The sequence below is a fragment of the Eleginops maclovinus genome, chromosome 14 (assembly GCF_036324505.1).
Source record: "Eleginops maclovinus isolate JMC-PN-2008 ecotype Puerto Natales chromosome 14, JC_Emac_rtc_rv5, whole genome shotgun sequence".
NCBI lineage: Eukaryota > Metazoa > Chordata > Actinopteri > Perciformes > Eleginopidae > Eleginops > Eleginops maclovinus.
In genome coordinates, this window is record NC_086362.1 from 9520764 (window position 1) to 9544004 (window position 23241).

At 41.4% G+C, this 23241-nt stretch overlaps 1 protein-coding gene across 2 annotated transcripts in view; it reads right to left on the reverse strand.

Moving 5' to 3' along the window:
• The window catches only part of slc8a4b (solute carrier family 8 member 4b), an 89114-nt gene that overhangs the window by 46848 nt on the left and 19025 nt on the right, over positions 1-23241 (reverse strand). The window contains exon 2 of one of the 2 annotated variants that reach the window (XM_063900929.1): positions 19657-19743. The gene's annotated coding sequence lies outside the window, so the exon portion shown is untranslated. Of the gene's footprint in view, positions 1-19652; positions 19744-23241 lie in introns of both variants that reach the window. The other variant, XM_063900930.1, reaches the window with a different exon arrangement.

Below are 23241 nucleotides of genomic sequence, written 5' to 3' on the forward strand. Positions count from 1 at the left end.
TGCAATCTTACCAGGTGGTTTTTTTGGTGCTTAAACCTAACATAAATCACTGCATTATCATACACATGTAGTGTCAATATTGATAAAGTATTACATTTTATATTTACTATTTATCTAAAAACCTTTATTGGACACAGTGGCAAGTCAGGTCTTTCACTCCACAGTCCAAGTTATCTCTCATGTCTTTTATTTTCTGGTCTTAGCTGCACTGTTTATGGTTTTATATGACCAATGGTTGTAAAGATTACGTCTAATATCAAAGGGTTGTTTGTCTCGATAACAGAAAACTAAAAAAAAAGTATCCTCCGGACTCTGCAGAGTCTTTTAGCTTCTTTAAGCTCATTGTTTTGATCGAGTCCTGCAGCTCTCATCAGGGTGATTTCCGCCGCAGTATTAGCTGTTTTTTTTGTGTAAAAAAAGCTCTAAGAAAAATGCTGTTACTACCTGCTTCGCACCAATCAGCAGACAGACAAATGGAGCAGCTAGCAACATAGCGTACCATTCAGTAGCTAAAGAGACATGTATGTTTCTTTTTCCGAGGTTGGTAGAGACCGAACACAGAGCTTAAAGGACAGTAGCCTTTGGACATTGCCAAGGTGGCTAAGACTTAACATAAATGCTTATGTTACTTGGTGTGTGATGAATGACTAAATAGGCAACTGGAGGGAAGTGCTTCATGTGAGGTTGCGCTCAGGGCAAAAAAACTCATTCTCTCTGCTGCTGCTGCTCATAAATCTTTCGGTGTGAATACACGGTGAAGGCCAAAATGTTTAAAGTTGAATGACTCCTAACTTGGGACTGTCTCTCATGTGGACAGGATGAACATGATATTAAATGTAAGTGGACAAACTGAATTTCCTGAGTGAAACATGGCCTTGAGTCAAGTCTTTCATGTGTGAAACCTTACACACAAGACAGTATGGTGCATTTGTGTGCAGCCAGCTGTAAGCGATGTTCTTTACTGCGGTTTTCATTCTGCTGAACAATAGCTGAGCTGAAAACAAGCAGGTGAGGATACAACAGAAATATGTTTTCATGTCTCAGTTAGAAGAGAGTTGATTTATTGAGAGAGGAAACAGATGGGAAAAAAAGGATGAGAAACGGTTTGACCCCGCAGGTCAAAATCAGTGAAAACATAGAAAGAGGAAGTGAAACATAAACGCATGTCACATTGCACAATGACCAATACACAACAGTGTCAGTCAGCTTTGTAGGGCTCATGTTGCTGACCTTGTACTCGAATACTCTCACACACTCACTCCACACTGAGGGGAAGTGGGCCTTGGGCAAAAAAAGCGCTGACCCGATCCTCACCGAAATGCATACACACACACACACCAGCACACACACACACACACACACACACACACACACACACACACACACACACACACAGTTAATCATCTGTCGTGACTTCAGCGGGGAGCTGTGACCCTGTCTTCATCTATCTTCCAGGGTCTAGCTGCTCTGACAACAACCTGTCACTTCAATACTCCACTCACTCCTCTCCACCGCCGTCATCCCGCTACTGCTACCCTCCACTACCTCTCGCTCCTTCCTTCCTTCTCCTTTTAGACTGAGGTCCTGCATCACAGACGGCTTTTTCATTTTCGCTCATAGTGATTAAAGAGTATGTTAAGATACAGGTTTCACATTATATCAATGAGATGTCACTCCTTATTTGAAGTTCAACAGAATCAAAATTGACGCAGAAGAGATATTGTCAGTCCTAATCCAGGCATGTTTTATTGTAAAACAGTGGTGCCTACGTTACCCACAATGCAACTTGAAAGAAATATTTTTTCTCAACTGTATTCATCAGAATTATCACTCAACTGTGCTAATTCAGCAAGATGGCAATGATGAGTCGACAAATTGCTTATAGTTCAGTATAATAATATAATAATAATTACTAACATTTTATTTTAATATTTTCATTGTGCAAAATGTGTTGTTTTCAGCCTCTCAAATATTAAGAATTGTTACTCTTCTCTGTAATATTTCGGGTTAAGGTGAAAATCGGTTTCTAACTGACAAATCAAGTTGAAAAGAAAATACAATGGACATTTTAAAAATGGGATACACCAAATAATAATCGATTCCTCTAAAAAACAATGGGCCGGATATTCTATAATGAGAATATTTGTTGAATTGCATTCATCTGTCAGACTAAAATCATCCTTAAAAATGATGTTGAATAATCATTATAATCATATAAATGGGGCAGCAGCAGCCCATCTAAGGGTTGCCAGTTCAAGTCCTCATTGGACCGATACAGACTGGTCTTTTCCCCCGTCAATCCTATCATTGTGGTCTATCTGTTTGTATTTCTTGTATCTGTGTAAGTAAATGTCCTGTCGTCTCTTTTCTCTCTCTCCGCCTACACACACTCTGTCATCATTTCACATCTTAAGCACTTCTCCATATCCTCTGTTCGCTCCGTCTTTCACACCTCCGTCCAACCTCATCGCTCTTAATGTTCACCTCATCTGTAAACAAATATGTCTAATACATAGTCCCGCAAAGATGGTAAAAAGGAAGCAGGGTGGTTAATGGGAAGGGAACCGGATTGTGATGAAATTTAAATGCAACTGCACAGTGACTAAATAGAGAATAAAGTGTCCCTGGTTAGATAAGCAGTGGTAATGAATTTTAGCGTAGAAGCTCAGTTTTGTGTCTAGGTATTTTATTTTCTATTGATGCATTTAAAAAAGCTATTATCTTTACTGGAGCTGAGTCAAGACAACTTTAAATTTTTAGACCTGACTCAATAAAAAAAGTGCAAGGCTGCAAGACAGAACAGAGCAAATCAATACAAAGAGGAAAAGTGGAAAGTTGCAAAATATTAGCTTTTAAAAGTGCTTAAAAGCGGAAAGGGTTGATAGGAGCAAATGCAGAGGGTGCTACACTGGCTCATTATCATGAAGTGAAGAGGGATTTTCTGACTACTGAGTGGGAAGAATGCTTTTATCTTTTCCTTTCTACATTTCAACAGCGCTGCACACTTTGAAGTTTGGTAGCAGTGACATCAGGATTAACCAGAATACACATTGAAGGGGTTTAAAGTGTGACTTTTATGCCAGATATATGTTTAAAACCAAACTTTAAACAAGCAATGATACCAGTTCAGAGCTAGAACTGACTTCTTATAACCGTGTGTGCATGTGTGTGTGTGTGTGTGTGTGTGTGTGTGTGTGTGTGTGTGTGTGTGTGTGTGTGTGTGTGTGTGTGTGTGTGTGTGTGTGTGTGTGTGTGTGTGTGTGTGTGTGTGTGTGTGTGCGTCTGTCTTATTTCCCCAAGGCTTTCTCCTTGTAGAACATGAATCATACTGACAGATCTCACACACACTATGACCTGTCCTGACTTTTCTCAAACTGAGGGTGATGCTCAGGCGTGTCTGCAGACAGGTGTGTAAATGTGGATGCACGTGCACACACAAACGCACATAATGTTCTAATCACTGACAAGCTCACAGAAATGCACAACTGCTCTCAATCAGGCCAACAGGTGTTCACAGTGTGCGTATGTGTGTGTGTTGGTGTTTGTGTGTTGGTGCATGTGTGAGAAGGGAGACTGATCATTTCATGATTGGATGATGCATGTTTACGCAACTTTGTAGGTGAAAGGCTGGAAGACATTGATAAAACAAGTGGATAATGAGGGAGAAGAACAGAAGAGAGGAAAGGAAAGGAAATTAGAGGGGGGGAAGGAAGGGAGAGGACAGGAAACAAAATAAAAATAAAGAGGAGAAAACAAGACAGGAAAGGGAAGGTTAACTCAACTCAACTCAACTCAACTTTATTTATAAAGCCCTTTAAAAACAGCCACAGCTGAAACACAGTGCTGCACATGGATGAAAACACGTAGCACAAGACACAAAACCCCAAAACAACAATAAACAATAACAATATAAAAACAAAAAGACCAATGAAACAAAAACAGAGTCTCATGCTGGGTTAAAAACCAAGGAATATAAGTGGGTTATAAGACGAGTTTTAAAAATGGGCAGTGAAGGGGCTTGTCTAATGTGCAATGGGAGGTCATTCCACAGATTAGGACCGGCAGCGGAAAAGGCTCTATTCCCTCTGAGCTTCCGTTTACCTCCAGGAGCAGCTGATCAGCTGACCCTGAGGCACCGGGCAGGAGTGTAAGGATGGAGCAGCTCAGAGAGGTAAGACGGGGCGAGACCATTTAAAGATTTAAAAACAAATAAAAGAATCTTAAACTTGACCTAAAATGCACAGGCAGCCAGTGGAGGGAGGTTAAAATGGGAGTAATGTGCTCCCTTTTACGTGTTCCAGTTAGGAGTTGAGCGGCAGCGTTTTGGACTAACTGGAGACGTGCGAGGGAGGACTGGCTGACTCCAAGATAAAGTGCATTACAGTAATCCAGCCGAGATGTAATAAAGGCATGGATTACTGTTTCAAAGTGCTTATGTGCAAGGAAGGGCTTCACCTTTCCCAGCTGCCTAAGATTTTTAAAAAGCTGGACTTCACTATTGCACCAATTTGACAGTCCATTTTAAAATCACTGTCCATGGCTTCCTGTAGTGCTCCAATGGGCACAGATCAACAGGAGGGGGTTCACAAGAGCCACTGGGACCGAACACCATCACTTCCGTTTTATTTTCATTACATTTTAAGAAATTTAAGAGAGAGAAAAAGAGAAAGAAGACTTTTACTGTCTTACAAAATGGCACAAAGTCTTAAAATAAAGGTTGACATTTTTTTGTCTTAAACCCTCACTGGATTTAAATTGGTGTGACATTCAGAGAGGATTTACAGGAAAAGATGTATTTCATACAGATTTACTGCGTCACTTTTCATATTGAAAGCGAGAAGCTGTTGCTCTTGTGTTTCAAGTTTGGTCAAATATGCCGTTAACACTACAGGTGTCGTCAAATTTCCTAGAACTGAAATCTACTGTATTGAGGATTATGACGTCACAGCCCTGGGAATAATGGAGATAATCTGTTATCTAAATGCAATATGCAAGAGAGGAAAACACAACTATAAAAAAGTGATGACCAAAAAGAAATAATCTGCCTGGGGAAACGGTAGCTGATTAAACCGGAACAACAATGCCTGCGTCACAATTGAATTTGGAGAATGTTAAGTACAGCATGTGCCAGACACACACACACACACACACACACACACACACACACACACTTTGCAAAGGGCTAATGTCATTTGATTCATCACATCTTCATGGTCTCAGCTAGCATTAGTCCAGCCCGCCCCTTCCTCTCTTCTCTCCCTCCACCCTGTTTCTCACACTGCTATAACATGTCTCATGACCTAACACTGTGAAAGCAGAATCAGATAAGGGAGATCACATGACTGTTTTCATTGCAAATCACCTGTGACTCCCTGAGGAAAGTGTGAATTACAAAGCCGTAGGAAGTGTTTTGTAATTGCCAGATATTATGATATATTTCATATAATCACAACACACTGGTGGTTGGATTTATATTCCCTCTGTTGAAGATGAATAGTTTTTACTTTCTCTCTTATTCTCTATTCAAATTATTTGTCTTATAACATTGTTATGTGCCCAATACTTTATGCTTTTATGGTATCTCTGTCTGATTTCTCAATATAGCTCTACTGGGCGAGTGCAGCACCAAGATGCCATTTGGAGGTTTTATTCCCAATGAACGGCATTTGAATGATCCCCGTGAGAGCACAATCGAAGAAAAGATAGAATTGTATTTATCCCGAGAAAAATGGTTGTGCAATTGACTCGTGTGACCTGTAGGACAAGGCAGCTATCTCTTCATCTTCCCCTCCTAACTATCAATTCACTCCTCCCCTCTCTATCATAATCTCCCCTTTCTTTTCATCCCTAACTCCCCCTATGACACCCAATGTATTTTCTGCACTATACATCTCCTCTATGCTTCTTTCTCTAACAAAGTTATTATCGCTCCTCCACAGAGAGTCAAGGGGAACAAGATGAAGCCAGCGTGACTGATCTTGGTCATATCTCCAATATGTGTGTGTGTGTGTGTGTGTGTGTGTGTGTGTGTGTGTGTGTGTGTGTGTGTGTGTGTGTGTGTGTGTGTGTGTGTGTGTGTGTGTGTGTGTGTGTGTGTGTGTGTGTGTGTAAGCATGCATGTGTAATGTTCCCTGCAACTTTGCTGGTGTTGTGCTGTGTGACAGTTTGCAGGGTGTGTGTGTGTGTGTGTGTGTGTGTGTGTGTGTGTGTGTGTGTGTGTGTGTGTGTGTGTGTGTGTGTGTGTGTGTGTGTGTGTGTGTGTGTGTGTGTGTGTGTATGTGTGTGTGCGTGCCTGCGTGTGTGGATGTGCATGCGTGACTGATCTTTGGCTGCAGCCGTGGAAGCTCCAAGCTCGAAGGAGGGAGGGAGGAAGAAAAGGGGGGATTGGTGAAGGGAGTAGAAGTGGAGGAGGGAGGCAATGAGGCGGCGAGGCAAACCCAGGAGGGAGCCGTTATTGTGGGAGGGGGGGAAGCAGTGGCGCTGGCTGCCTCTGGAAGCTCAGAGAGCTTGGTTACTTGGGTATAGAACAAGATTAGAGGATGGTTGGAGAAACAGCCACAGAAAAAGAGGAGGAAGGAGGGGGGAGGGGAAAGGAAGAAAGGAAACGTAGTGAGAAAAAAGGATCAAAGTGCAGAGATAAAATCCAAGAAACGCAGGGAGGAGATGCACAGAGATAAGAAAGATGTGGAGGGAAAGACGCAGATCATGAGTGTGTGCAGCTCGGGGATTACAGCTATCGAGCAGCTGAAGAGCTGATGAGATGCGTAATTAGGCAGATTTAAGGGCGATAGTGAACGCGCCCCACTGGGCCTTGGATACAGCTGTCCAAGCATGTTAGAGAGTGCTGCAAAGTGCTGCCCATACTCCGGAGCTCGCTGCAGATTTAAGGCGATGGCAAACGCAGCCCAGTGGAACGAAAAGAAAGACATGAGGGATGCAGCCTGGCTGTCCCCTCCAAATGTAAACGAGGGCTGCACACGCATCAGTTAGCCTCCAGTTTATGGAGTGTGTGTGTGCGTGCGTGCGTGATCTGAAGGAGATAGTTATTGCAATCTGCAAACAGATTGACAGCTGTCCACTTCATTCAGTGCATCTTTCCTGTGAGACACTAACGTTGAACATTTACGAAACAATAGATCAGACAAGTAGATATTTATACGCGCTATTGATTGCACCAACCGAGAATAGACTTACGTAAAACGGTATTGCACAGCATTGATTTACAGTGCTTGCAAACGCATCCCACTGGTGCTTAGAGCACCTACTGATGCACCTGCTCCGAGTCATGTCTAAACAAAATATACATTTGGTATTACAAATTAATATTACATGCAACTGGAGAAAAAGCACCGCCTTATCTGCTATTGTAATTTAAAATTGTGCAATCATTTACAACATCGCACATTCCTTTACAAGACTTAAAGGGGCCCTATTGTGCTCATTTGCAGGTTTCAGAATTGTCTGTGGTGCCTCATGTGTGTCTCCATGCTTCAGTGCTCAAAAAGCTCTAAATTTTTCTCATACTGGCTGTGCTGCAGCACCTCTTTTCACCCTCTGTCTGAAACCAGAGACCGATCTGCAATGTACATTGTGTTGGACTGCTAGCCAATAGAAGTGCAAGTCTTACATTGTGATGTCACTATGTTGTGGAGGCCAACAAAGGAGTCCAATGGAGGCGTTTCAGGCAGGGGTGGAGTGTGTGGGAGAGAAAACTCCCTCTGGAGCAGGGGTCGGCAACCCGCGGCTCCCGAGCCGCATGCGGCTCTTTCATCCTTATGCTGCGGCTCTGTGCGGCTTGAAGTGCATTTTATTTTTGTTAGTCCGTTTTTATTGTAGTTCTAAATTTGAACATTATTGTGATCGTGAAATATTCAAATAAAATTATTTTATTGTATTAATATGTTATTGTGGAGATCGTATTGAAACGCAGGAGACGTTCATTACAGTTGAGCACACGAATGCGTGTCTCGTTTAATCCCACAGTAAAAATGAACAAAAACAAGATGGCGCTGTCCTGTAAACCAACAAGCATGGGGCTTCACGTCATCGTAAACACAGATTAATTAAAGGGACCACGATCCCTTTTTACAGTCGTACTTTCAAGCATAAACCAACGGTCATACTTACAGGCATGAAACAACAGTGTGTAGAACCACACTTAAGAAGGAGGTGAATTATGTATATTACATTCACTACATTATTATTATTATTTTTAGTTTTCGTCGCTCAAAATATGCGTCACGCACGGAAGTCGGAAGCCTATTAGCCCGCCCAAACGCTGTGCATCTATCGAGACTTTCAACCCCAGGTAGGCTATGGAGAAATCTAAGAAGAGAAAAATATCTGAAGAAAATAGAATATTTAATGATGCCTGGGCAGATTCATTTGCATTTACCTCAGACGAGAGTGGCTTACCAGTATGCCTAATTTGTGGTGAGAAACTTGCCAACAATAAAAGATCAAATGTCGCAAGACATTTCCAAATTAAACACACTGCCTTTGCTGAAAAATATCCAGAGGGAGAAGAGAGAAAACAAGCTGTTTTGGAACTGAAGCGGAAAGCTGATCTGAGGAAAAATCAATTCAAGAAATGGATGAAGTCTACAAATTCAACTACCTATGCAAGTTTTGTGGCCGCTCAGGAAATAGTCAGGCGTGGGAAGCCATTCACAGATGGCGAATATATGAAAGAGTCATTCATTAAGATTTCAGATCACCTATTTGCGGACTTTGGAAACAAGAGTCAAATTATGCAGAAAATCAGAGAGATGCCTCTCTCTGCGAAGACTGTCAAAGACAGGACCATAAAAATGGCAGAAAATATCACAAAACAGCAAATTAAAGACATCAATTCAGCTGCAGCGTACTCAATCGCCTGTGATGCGTCCAAAGACAAAAGTGACATTGAACAAATAGCGCTGTTCTGTCGATATATGAACACCGATGGACCACAGGAAGAAATGGTTGAGTTGATACCACTAAAAGGCCAGACACGGGGGGAGGACATCTGTGAGGCTGTGCTTGACTGTTTAAGAGCCAAAGAAATAAAAACAACCCACCTGGTGTCAGCGGCTACTGATGGCGCGCCGAGTATGACCGGAGCGCACAGGGGCTTTGTGGCCTTACTGCAGAAGTCACTGGACAGAAAGCTGCTGACATTTCACTGCATCCTGCACCAAGAGGCATTGTGTGCCCAAACCTTTCCTCCAGAATGCACAGAGGTCATGAATGTTGTCATTCAGATTGTCAATAAAATAATGGCAAAAGGTTTAAATCACCGTCAATTCCGATCATTACTGGATGAGGTGGAAAGCACGTACTCTGATCTCCTGCTGCATAATAGTGTCCGATGGCTGTCCAGAGGAGAGGTGCTAAAACGCTTTGCTGCATATCTGGGAGAGGTGAAAACTTACATGAGCAGCAAAGGGCTCACCTTTCCTGAACTGGAACAGCCAGAGTGGCTGGAAAAGCTGCACTTCATGGTGGACATGACAGCTAACCTGAACAAGCTAAATACAACTCTTCAGGGGAGAGGAGGCACAGCGCTACACATGCTGGAAGAGGTGTTGGCGTTTGAGCGCAAGCTGACAGTGTTTGCCAGAGATTTACAGAGAGGCACACTGCTTCACTTCCCCTCTTTAAGAGAGTTCAGACAAGCTCACAAGGTGATAAATTCTGAGTATTTGCAGTCTGCAATCACCACAATGCAAGCATCGTTTGGGAAACGATTCTGTGAGTTCAGAGAGGAAAAAAATACATTGTCCTTCCCGGTCACTCCCCTGACCGTCGATCCAACCCTGTTAAATGTGACTGCATTTGCAGGTGTAAGTCAACCTGATCTTGAGCTGGAGCTGGCTGACATAGCCGACAAAGATATATGGGTGTCCAAGTTCAAACGCTTGACAGATGATCTCGAAGATGTTTCCCGTCAGAAGGCCACTCTTGCTCAAAATCACAAATGGAGTGATATTGAGAACCTTCCAAGACCGGACAAACTTGTGTTTGAAACATGGAATAGCCTCCCCGACACCTACATAAACATGAAGAAATATGCGTTTGGAGTCCTGTCCGTCTTCGGATCCACATATGTATGTGAGCAGCTATTTTCCACCATGAACTTTGTTAAAAACAAACACCGCTCACGCCTCACTGATGACAGCTTACAGTCCTGCGTAAAGATGAAAGTGACTTCCTACAGCGCTGATTTGGAGACGCTGTGCGCAGAGGTTCAGGAGCAGAAGTCCCATTAACCAGGTAAAATAAATATTTATGCAGACATTTAGAAAATATTTATTTTTCATTGTTCAGTGAAATAGTGCTCTTTTTTCCATTTTTTAAAATTCAGGTCAAGGCTCCGATAGCTACACGCCCCAAAAGCACAATAGCGATATGATGACGGCTCACGGCATTTTTTGTTTGTGTTATAATATAATGCCATATATGCTGTATTATTTAAGTTCAACCTTTCATTTCATTTGAAAGAGACCCTTAACTTGTTGTGTTTTTTTATTAGTGTTTAAGAAATCAAAATGTGTTCATTACATGAATAAAATTCTTTTTTCTCTGCGGCACTTCATGGATTTCATAAGCAACACACTATACTTTACAAAGCGGAAAGGTAAAATAATAATAGTAATAATAATTATAATAATAATAACAAACTATATACAGTCTTATCTTCATTTTACATGTCAAAAAGTATTTGCGGCTCTCAGTGTTTTTTTTTCTGTGAAAACCGGGTCCAAGTGGCTCTTTGAGTGTTAAAGGTTGCCGACCCCTGCTCTGGAGGGAACTTTGGAGTTTTAGCCTTTGCAGACCATTTACATGCACACAAAAAAAACACCCTACAGGAAAGGGAAAACCCTCAAAAGCATAATAGGGCCTCTTTAAAACTACAGATTAGGACCGTAAACGCATCATGAAAAATGGATCATCATTTCATTTTGCAATGGCAATTAGAATGACTGCAGGACAAAGGCTGCTCTGTGCTGGCATCATTGACGCTTAGTGGAAACAATACTTGGTTCAACATTTGCAGCCCGTAAGCAGTGTGTGTGTGTGAGTGTGTGGTCAAAGAATGTTTCTCCCTACAGGACTGTGCTCATCATCGATCTGCTAGCAAGCTCATCCATCACTTTGAAGACAAACACACACACAGATATAGAATCATTCATTACTGACAAAACATAGAGTGTGCAGAGTACGCATAAAGTCGGATCAAAACTCTAGCCAAGGACACAAAGGTTAAGACTGATAGCGAGTATTATGTATAATTTCACAGCTTTAATCAAAGTCTTATTCCTTCCCTTCTTTTTCTTCTACTCTCAAACACCTCCTCTTAATTTGAAACACTTCCTGTTTGTGTCATGTGTAAGATAATTCATCTGTCTTGCTGTTCTCTGGCCCCAGAGGAGTCTGGCTCTTTCAATTGCATATACATTTCCCCACAGGGTATGGAGTCGATGTAGGTTAATATTATCCTGCCTGAAGCAATACAACTTTCCCTTGATTGTGTCTGTGTTTTAATGCGTTTTATCTGAGGGAATCTCTCCTTTTAAGTGCTGAAATGTGCCATTTTTTGTCAAATAGAACTGTGGCAGAATATCGGCCTGCAGCCAAACTCCTCACTTTCCTTTCTTTCTGTCCCTCCGTCAGCGTGCGGCGCGAACATGTGAGAGTGCGTGTGGGTGAGGACATCAGCCAAACGGGGTTAAAAGGGTCTTAATGGGCTGTGACATTAACACAAGAGTAGATGATGCATGATATTATGACGCTGGCTGTGTAGTTTGTGTGTGTGTGTGTGTGTGTGTGTGTGTGTGTGTGTGTGTGTGTGTGTGTGTGTGTGTGTGTGTGTGTGTGTGTGTGTGTGTGTGTGTGTGTGTGTGTGTGTGTGTGTGTGTGCTAGAGACCATGGGTGTGAAAATTAAACAGTTCTGTGGATGGAAATTGATTTGTTGGAATACTTTTCTCAGGAAAAGAGTGCATCATCATCAATTCAGAAGAAGCCGTTTGCAGCGATGACCATGCATACGTCCTCTATGGTACACCATCCAAACTCTTCAATAAACTTCAGTACATTCAGAACTCTGCCGCCCGTCTCCTCACCCTCACCCTTGTCCTGCAGAACTTCCACTGTTATAATAAAAGTATAGACTGTTTATTTCTTTGTAGTGGGCAAACTAACAAAATCGGCATGGGATCAAATACTTATTTTCCTATTTTATTTTGTGTGTGTGTGTGTGTGTGTGTGTGTGTGTGTGTGTGTGTGTGTGTGTGTGTGTGTGTGTGTGTGTGTGTGTGTGTGTGTGTGTGTGTGTGTGTGTGTGTGTGTGCGTGCGTGTGAGAACAAAAAAACATTAATAACCAACTTGTTTTAGATAGATGTAAGTTTCTGTTCCTTCTTGACCAATTACTCCCCTATTTTGTCCGCTCTCCTTTCCTATTTCCACATATTCCCTTATTTAAAATTCTCCTCTAATGCAAATTTCTCTGCACATAATGTCCTATCAAACCTCTTTTGTTCTCACTCGCTCCCTCGTTTTATCCAATCCTGTCTCCCTCCCTCCATCAATCCATCCCTCTCTCCTGCGCTGTCTCTAGAGTGGCAAATAACAGCAATCTTAATAAAGAGGTTAAGAAAATCCCCTTGTCACCGAGAGCTTAGAGGGAAGAGAAAGGGACAGAGGCCACTTGCTCTGATATGGGAGGGGGAGAGTGGAGGGAGGAAAAAGAGAGGAAAGAGGGTGAGAATACAAACACACGCACTATAATTGGGAGCTGCATTAATCCCTCCTGATCTCTCTCTTATATCCCTGACTAGTGGAGTAAGCACACACACACACACACACAGTATACCTGTCACTACATTTCTTCACTCGTCACACACACGCACATTTCCTTGGAACAAGTCCTTTAAACACACTCTTGTCTTTACATTTTCACACCCTTCTAAAGTCGCCCACATTCTTCATACTATACAGTAATAACTTTAGTATCCAATTAGTCACCGTGGTAACAGCACAGACCCAATCATGTCCTCTCAGCCAGCCATTTTCCACACTCTCCTGCTGTGACTGTTCAGTTTCTATATATGAACTGTGCCTATTTTCTCATCTTCTCTTTCACTTTTTGTGACATATGGATGGATGTGTGAACAGGCAGCAGGCAATGTCACAGAAAGAGACACAAAACCAACACAAACAGATGCAAAATGACCATGAACAGACTCATAATGACTTCAGAACACACAAAACGACTAATAAAAACACAAAGCAATGCTAGTGCCAAGGACATTCACATTTCATGCTGATCTAATGGACAATCAGGAAATGATGCAAACAGACAACAGAAACATGCAAATGCACCCAAAGATGCAAAAGGGCAACAAACAAGCACATTTACAAGAGCTGTAACCCCGTGCAAAGAATAAAATGACTCTAGAGTGACAGAACAACAATCAGACTGCACATTTTTCATGCAAATCTAATGGACAATCAAGTAATCCGCTCCGGAAAATGATGCAAAACAAGCCAAATGAAATGCAAACATTCATAAATGCACCCAAAGATGCTAAATAATACAAGTGCACATTTGCAAAAGCTGAAACCATGTGCACAAAGATATCAAATGACTCTAGAGAGACAGAAAACAACTCAGAGTAGATACAAAACGGCAACATATCAGAGCCATGTGCTGGGTATTCCCTGAAAGAATTAATGTGTGAAATTCCACAGAACTGAATCCATAAAAAAAGATTGTGCACATAAAAGTTTGTTTTGTGTTACTGAAAGAGGGCTAAAACAAGTTGTTGATCAATTGGATGAAAGGAAATGAATCAGCAGCTTTTCTGGTAATTAATAGGTTTGTGACGTACATGCATTTCCAGCTGCGGTGTGATACTACGCGCAATATTTTGGCACTGGTGTTACACAAGGAGTTGGACAGCACTGATCTTGAGTGTAAAAGCAGCAAACTCGTCACACAGTGTTATATTGAAATGAAAGAAGTGGGATTGGACAGAAGAGGAGACAAAAAAACTGATTGAGGAGAGCAGAGAGTGCTGTGGCATTAATGTGATGAGAGTTTTATTATCATTATGAGTATGAAATGAGTGAGTGATGCAGTGTGTGTGTGTGTGTGTGTGTGTGTGTGTGTGTGTGTGTGTGTGTGTGTGTGTGTGTGTGTGTGTGTGTGTGTGTGTGTGTGTGTGTGTGTGTGTGTGTGTGTGTGTGTGTGTGTGAGTCAGATGGTAGATCTAGAGCAATGGTGGCAGATTATTCACACGGATTATTCATTGACTAAATCAATTAGATAAGAGGGTTTTCCTCATAAATAAGACTATTTAATGGAGATTACAACAACAAGCTGCAGCAAAACCTGCTATGCCATGTGTGGGGCTCTTTTTTGGTCTTAAAAAGGTGAAAATCACATTTTAAATTTGACTTGTCGTCTCAGAAAAATCATGCACCAGGAAATCTGTGGAAAAAGATTTTTTGTCACCATTTTTTCATAGAAAATCACCCAGTTATCAAGATCCAAGAGATGCATCTGTGCTCGCAATCTGCCCGGACCTGCTAATAAAAACAGTGAACGTGTCCCGGCTGTAATTGTGTATGTGTGTGATAGTGTGTGTGAGTGGGTGTGTGAGTGGGAGGGCATATGAACAGTGGGAAATCACAATCAGAGGAGAGGGAGCTTTCATTTTTTTATGATTGCATAGACAATTACACTGGTTGTACATATAGTATGAAGAAGTTGGAATGCACCTTTCCTGCCATAATGACAAAGAGAATAGTCTGTGTTCCTGCCAGGATGAATAGCCGCGAGTTGGCTAGGGCTGTAACACACACACACACACAGCCACAGCCACACACACACACACACACACACACACACACACACACACACACACACACACACACACACACACACACACACACACACACACACACACACACACACACACACACACACAGTCATGTTTCCATCATTTTAGAGGACATAACATGGGCTTTTCCTGGAGAATTACCCTGACATTAAAGGTCATTACAAACCTACGGCGTGCCAAAAAAAAAGACGGGGAAATGTTAAATACTCCCCTGTGAACATAAGGCTTTTATTCTGAAAGGAGTAAAACATTTTTGCTGTATCGGAGCCATGGTGTTTATGTTTTGTAATACTGAAAACGTTATGTGCCGTTTTGCACAACTTGATTGGTTGTTGACATCATTTGCGGTGCGAAAGCTTATTCCCAGAAAAAAATCGTAGCTGTGTTATATTAATGTTCTGTGTCGAAGTATCATATCATATATAATAAAACATATATATATATATATATATATATAATGTGCATTATTCGCACACAAAAAACGCATTTGATGTGTAAAAGCCATTTACTGTAAACGCCACGCTAACCATGACCTTAAATTAACCGTAAAAAAGTTTTAGCCCTAAAACGTTGTGATTACCTTATTCCCCACAATGTGACTTTATAAAAACAGATTTTTTGTCGCCACAACATGAGTACTACTCTCTCTCTCACACACGCACACGCACACGCACACACACACACACACACACACACACACACACACACACACACACACACACACACAGAGTTTATATCTTCCTCACATGTACACACACAGAGACTGTAAAATGAAAATCAATGTGAATAGACCTTCAATGTCACTGTAGTAATGACTGGGACAGCTGAGCAATGAGGTTGGCATGAGTTATAACAGGTACAATTAGCGCAGGAGCACACACACGCGAACGCACACACTCGCAGGCTTAACCACAGATAAGCGAGGTTGGCAGTTAAATCCAGTTGGAGGACAGACTGCAAGGCCGGGAAGAAAGAGACAATGACGGAGAGAGAGAGAGAGAGAGAGAGAGAGAGAGAGAGAGAGAGAGAGAGAGAGAGAGAGAGAGAGAGAGAGGATGGAGGCATCAAAAGAAAGAGGGCACAGAAAGCCAGAGGGAGAGCGATTTAGATTGGGGGGGGGGGCAGGGGGGCATTTTTGAGGCCTGGCACCGAATCAATTCACAGCATTACCAGCAGCGACACCAGACAGGCCTGGCAATCAACAGCTGAATGGACCTTGTTGCTTCAAGGTCACACACCTACCACACACACACAGATGAAACTAGACCGAGGACATGGTGATTTTTCACTTACATTCTCCTGATTCCTCCTCCAATGCTAAATGATTTTAACTCCTCTTTGGTACCACCACATCTGAAGTGGTATGCACTCTATCTTTATTGACTGTTTCGGGAGCTCAGTGGAAGGATTAGCAGGCAACTTGTGCTAGCATTGATTAGAGAAGAGTGCAGGGCTGAAATAAGACTCCGAAATACTGCTTCACACCTCTGTGGGCTTTAAAGATGTTCCTAAACCACTCTGACATATGCAGGTATGTTGCATCCACATGAAATACAAGAGCAAGGATTTTAAGTTTTGTTTACACTTAGCCGTTAGCTTGGTTACAATCTGATTGTGTATGTACTGCTCCTCCGTTAATCCTCGGATGTATTAAATGAATTACATATTTTAAGATGGTGCACAGTAAAGTTTAAGAGGGCTTCTGTGTTTTTGATTTATCCTCTTGCTGAGGCGTTTGTCATCCCCCTGTACTGTTTTATTTTGCCTTAATGGTTTTCATATTTATTCCGACCGAGGAAACTTAAGAATCCCCCCTCTGTTGCTCACTTATGTTACTCACCAAAAACATTTTGGATGCTTCTGTTTCTGCAAGTCATTTTGTGGAAGTGCCGCTCAATTCCAGCTATTGCCACTTTGCCAGAATGACCCTAAGGCACAGCGCTGCTCCTGACAAACTCTTGTGGCATTGGACATATATCTTTAGGGCGTGGAATCACACAGTATGGAGGTAATTTGTTGGGCCACTGGGTTGTGGAGATTTAACTTCATAGTCACTTCACTTAATGCATACTGGAGAGACAGATGTATTTACACACTTTCAGCATCTGCGAGAAAGTGTATTTGCACTGCAACCCATGTGGTTTCTTACATTTATTTTTTAGCACCATCCCAAGACACATTAATGGTGTGCAAAAGTAATTTAGGAGAGGAGGATCCTCTGTATGATGTGCTGGATGTTGCATCACTGGATGAGCAGCAGGAGGCTCGCTGTTCTGACACAACCTCTCTGCTAAAGCTGTCTCTGAAATACATTTCTGAAACATAAATCTCATATTCTCAGTAACCTCTAACCCACTCCTTGATAGTCTTTGTCTGTGAGGTAAAGGTTGGCAGCAGAAAGGCTATTTTCCTGGCATTTGGAGCAAAACCTCTTGAGACTGCAGCTATAATTGTGATTTAGCTCAAATCCACCACGGTGCAATAGCAAGGCTCTGAGGTCTGAGTGCTGTCTGATTATTCTGACCTGGTGTTTGAAGGTCTGTCTGCAGAATCGCAAGAGGTTGTTTCTACGACTGCAACAAGCTAATCATTATTTGGCTCATTAGAAATAAATTTGAGCCACAATCGATGGATTAGAAGGGGAGAGGAGAGTTTACATTTACGATGTGGTTGACGACAAAAGGAAGGAGAAAGCATCCAATAAAGCAGTGAGCAGGAGGAATGAGGGAGCACTATGAAAGAGAAGCAGGAGCTAAAGAAGATATATAGCCTGACTAATATGGACGGTGTAGATTTCCATTTCAACCTTGAGGAGGAATACAAATCCGATACACACACGATCTTGACTCATAAGCCTCTGGTTAGATCCTGCATGAAATCCGTAAAAGCCTCCAATCACGTATGAAGGGAGAAATGTAGCACGCAATACCACATTATATGCAAATTGTTCTTATTCTAAAACCGTCCGATAGTAAACAATACATGGGCGAAGAGATCTGCTGAGAAAAGTCATTATGACTTGAAATATAATCTGTGAAGTGGACCGGTGTGCAGACAGGGATCAATTCCAGCAGCAGCCATGCAGGGCGGGTGGCCGCGGCCTTCAGAGCGTCTCCATTAGTCCACACAGCAGGAGTAGGGGGGTGCAATTTCACCCAATTTGTCTGCAGACTAATGCATTCATCTCTGAATAGCAGTCGCACCCACAATGTTTAATTTTGAAATGCTCTCCAGCTAGGATTGCTCATTACACTGTGGAAAAATGGAATCGATCCTGTTTCCACACCGTATTAAAGCAAATCAGGTAGAAAGTTAAACCACCTGCAGGTACTTCTGGAATACTTTGCCTCTGAAATTTACTTATCAAGCCGAGATATAGATACAGCTCCGGAAAAAAAAAAAGAGAGCACTACACATTGTTCTTAAATCATTATCTCTACATGCATGGCAGCCATTCCAGTGTCTGTTGAATTCCAAATGTTGTCAGTAGTTAATAGAATACAATAAGATAAATTTAAATGAATTGAACTCAAAGACATGTCTATAAATAATAAAATAATGCTGAAGTGGTCTATTCATTTGGTAAACATATGTATGTCTCTTAAAAATCAATTGTAATGTCTTAGCTGTGGAAACACAAAGCTCAGATGGTATGCTGTGTACAATCATTTAGATTAGTAAAGTGATCTGTAAACACACCTCTAAGAAGTTGTAGGAAAGTAAAGTATCAATTACAAAATGTCATTTAAATGTCAATAAAAAGCAATTAAAGATTGGAAAGTTCTTTGCGGAAGAACAGACTTCTCCCACACTCCACTTCTAACAGTGGATATTTTTGGCTCTAGGGTCTGAGAAATGTTATTTTCCCTAAATGCATTTGCATTGCTTCTCACAGAACAGAAAGGTTAAATAAAGTAGCTCTTTATTAAATCTTCATTTACACACCTTTTTATGTGTTATCATTTGATGAACATTTCTTCTCACAGGACAGAATTTGTTTGTGTTATTTAAGGAAGATCCTTGCCATTTGGTGTAGCTACTATCTTTATACTGCAAATTATAACAATAACGCCCCTTCACACCACCCATTGCGCTCTCCTGTGGCAGAATTATTCTTATTTTATATTCTTCAGTATATTCTGTGAGAAATAAATGATGTTGTGTGGGGAACATGTTAGGGCACAACTAGTCGATGCTGCTCTAATTCCTGAAAACAGTTTTCAGCTGGACTAATTGTCTATTATGGAGGTGGGAGCGTCCGATCCCACCTCATTCCTGTAATGATAATAGCTTCTCGCAGTTAGCTGTTAATTACTGCTGCTGCCCGAGAGTGTCTCACTGTGTGTGTGTGTGTGTGTGTGTGTGTGTGTGTGTGTGTGTGTGTGTGTGTGTGTGTGTGTGTGTGTGTGTGTGTGTGTGTGTGTGTGTGTGTGTGTGTGTGTGTGTGTGTGTGTTCATTATGCTAAGCACGCTCAATGGTTGTGTGCAGCCATGACTGAAAGCACCCCTCTGCTGGAGAGACATACAGGAAAGGAGGGCGACTATATGCTGGATAGAGACTCAACACACAGGTGAGTCCCTGAATCACCCTGACCTTCTGATTGGCCCGTCAGCACGCACACACACACACACACACACACACACACACACACACACACACACACACACACACACACACACACACACACACACACACACACACACACACACACACACACACACACACACACACACACACACACACAGATAAAATATGCACACTCACATACAGATTTGCGTCTGGAGCCCGGTGTGGCGAGGTGATGTCACAGCAGTTGATCTCAGTGGTCTGTAGTTGACACCACCATCTGGATTAGCTGCAGGAAACACACACATTGTTATATTAATGTGTGTAAGAGCACAAAGTACCTCCTTTAAAACCCATTTTACAGCACACACAGTCGCTACAGAAACGCACAAGAAACATTTACAGTAATTACAACATCTTCCACTGACACCATGCACACCAACCGCTCATACACACAAATTCCTAGGCATGAATAATGTATTGATGTTCACATAAATTTAAAAATATCCTGCTTGAAATCAATTAAAATGCACATGTCCTTCTCTCAAAGCTCCAAAACAAATCTCCCCTGCCTGCTCTTGCCTTTGCCCAACCGTAAAATATACGAGTCTCTGGAGCTCCCCACCGAGCCCTGCATTACATTACTGGCTATGAAATATTAAATCTGGGTGTTTCAGAGAGCGTAAACATCCCAATATGGGGCTGTGGTAACCGTTAAAGTCCTGCTGTTGAACTGTTGGTTCACAACACTTCCCAAAAATCCCTTTTCTATTAATTAAAATAATTGGTGGTTATGGTTTCAATATCCAGGATTAATGTATTTATTGAGATTGAAAAAGAAATAATAAGTAAAGTAATATTAAAAGTAAATATACAAATTAATTTCAGATTGCTCAGCACCCCTGCCAGAAATTATGACTAAAGAGACTTAAACATGTTGGAAAAACATAAAACTCAAAAGTAGACAAGTGACAAAAGTAGGCACTCACTTCAATATCTATACTTAATCCAATTGCTTTCTAAACATGGGTTAGATTCACACTTCCCTCAGATAAATTCTATCTATCTATCACAGGCTTTTAAAACTCTTCAAATATACTGTGAATGGTGGTGAGAAAGCTACATTTTTGGAATATAAACAAGTATTAAATCTTTCCCAAAACTTTTTTACTTACTCAGCCCAACCAGAAATCTGGCATTCCACCCTCTGTGTGTGTCAGGCTTACAGTATGCATTAACTAACTGCCAGATTCACTGACAACCAAGAAATCTTGCTCTTTTTTTGCAAATAAGCTGTCATTTTTGATCACAATAGGGTAACAAAACGGACATTTACATCAAAGTGTCACACTTTATTACTTTAACCTTCATGTAGGAAGGTTGATTAAGCACATTTGCACTTTTTAATCAACTTCACACTCAAAGTTCTGCATTGCCCGCCTCAGTTAGGACCTTAGTGTAATGTTCAAGGGCAGTGTGTGTCTCTCTGCACACACTCCAGTTTCTTCCAGGATTTAAACTGACAACTTTGCAGCTGTGACCTCATCTTATTTAACATTAGGCTCTGAAGTTTGTATGTAATTAGATTGCCAAGTTTGGGATGAACGTAATTAATATAATATACAAGCTACTTCAGATTTACTTCTATTCAATGCCAATATTGGTGTGTGTGTGTGTGTGTGTGCGTGTGCGTGCGTGCGTGCGTGCGTGGCATTAGCGGTCATGACAATATGAAAGAGACTGACTGGTTGTCCTTTAAGCTTCCTCCGATCCATTCAGCCGTGTATGCCTGTTAGAGAAGCACTTACCTTGAAAAACACACACACATACACACACACACACACACACACACACACACACACACACACACACACACACACACACACACACACACACACACACACACACACACACACACACACACACACACACACACACAGACACACACAGTCTAAATGTACCCTAAAGGTAGTTAAAGCTCTGTAAGTTGTTTCAGCCATTAATGTAGATCCAGTGTCACATTAGATAAGACTCTGACTTCCACATGGGGCTGAGGACCAGAGGTCAAAGCAGACTGAGGGCAAGAATTGAATTGATGTGCTGGTTGGCCCCCCCAAACACACACACACACACACACACACACACACACACACACACACACACACACACACACACACACACACACACACACACACACACACACACACACACACACACACACACACACACACACACACACACACACACACACACACACAAACCAATTTGATGTTTTTTATGCTTCATGTTAGGGCTCCATAGTTAGTCAAAATGTAATCAAAATCACAACCTGGACGAGTGCAATATCCAAATCGCAGTAAGTGCATTATTTATTATATGCTGCCTACATAGGTATTCTACAGACTAAACAACTATAAAATCATATACCTTGTTCCATTAAATACACAAAAAAACAAAACAAGGGTCATTTAATATCATTTTAACTTAAAAGAATGTCAAAACATATATCTGAAAACATAAACTGAATAAAGCAAGGCTACTTTTTAGGTCTCTAGTCTAACAAAATGTACCGGAGTGTGATATATATATAATGAAGATGCCATTTTTTATAGCTTCGTGCTAACATGTGGTCATGTTATCCATCTCACGCTAAATTATCCAAAAATGTGTTATGTGCTATCCTTCATTAAAGAGTTCCCCTGCTCCATTCTTTATCTCCAACAAAATGGTTTCCATCCATTCGTTACACCTTACGAAGTAATTATGATGTTGTAATTAGGTTTAATCTGGTCCCACACTCCATCTCCATAGCAATCATCCATCGCTTCCCCACCTCCTGCAGCCTCCCTGTGCTCCACTGCTTCTCCTCTCTGTTAATCTTTTACCTTTAACTCTGTCTGTTCACCTCTGCCATTGATTGCAGTCTTTTTTTTCTTTACTTTATCACTCCCTTGCTTTAATTTCCGCCATCTTTGTGCTTTTGTCATATAATTTGCCAACCCTCGGCCACGTCCAACGTGCATTTCGCCTTGCTCGTTTGTATCTCCCATCTTTTAGAACTCCCATTTCCCCTCTTCTGGCTCTATTGATTTGTACATTCACCAATGCAATTAAACAGCACCATCTGCACACATCAGCATCTCTGGAACATGGCTACAAATTAAAGAGTCGAGATCAGCTAAACTAATTATGTCAACAATGGAAGTAGTTGCCATGCAAAATAATTAAGGGCCAAGCAGTTTATTCCTAATTTAATATATTAGATCTGCAAGTTGTAATGGAACATTTTCATCCAGGAGACAAATGAAGAAAGAGCCTAGCAATGAAGGAAGAAGCAAAACATGAAGGAAATAATAAGATAAATGACAAAAAACATAAAAGGCCAAAATCCCAAACAAACAAACAGACCAAGGAACGGAATTGAGTTATAGAAAGAGGAGAAACAGACCATACAGCCGAAGAACAGACCAATTAGTAAAAGAAAGAATGGCAGCCTCCTAGCGGCTAATGAAAAGTCATTTTTAATTATTTATCCCGAATCGTGTTATGGCTTCATTTGGCTCACCTCTCACCCCGAGGGAATGCATTTCTATTACCTCCTTGTGTATGCCTTATTGATCCTTTGGTGAACCAATGCAAGGATTCAGATAACAATCAAAGTCATGATCCATATGCACAAAGTGTAAAACTGCTTGTAATAAAAACCCCCCACACACCACAGCTTTTAGAAAAGCACTTAAAGGGTAATTTCATTAAACCTGTGTTTCTAAATGACCTTTGACCTTTG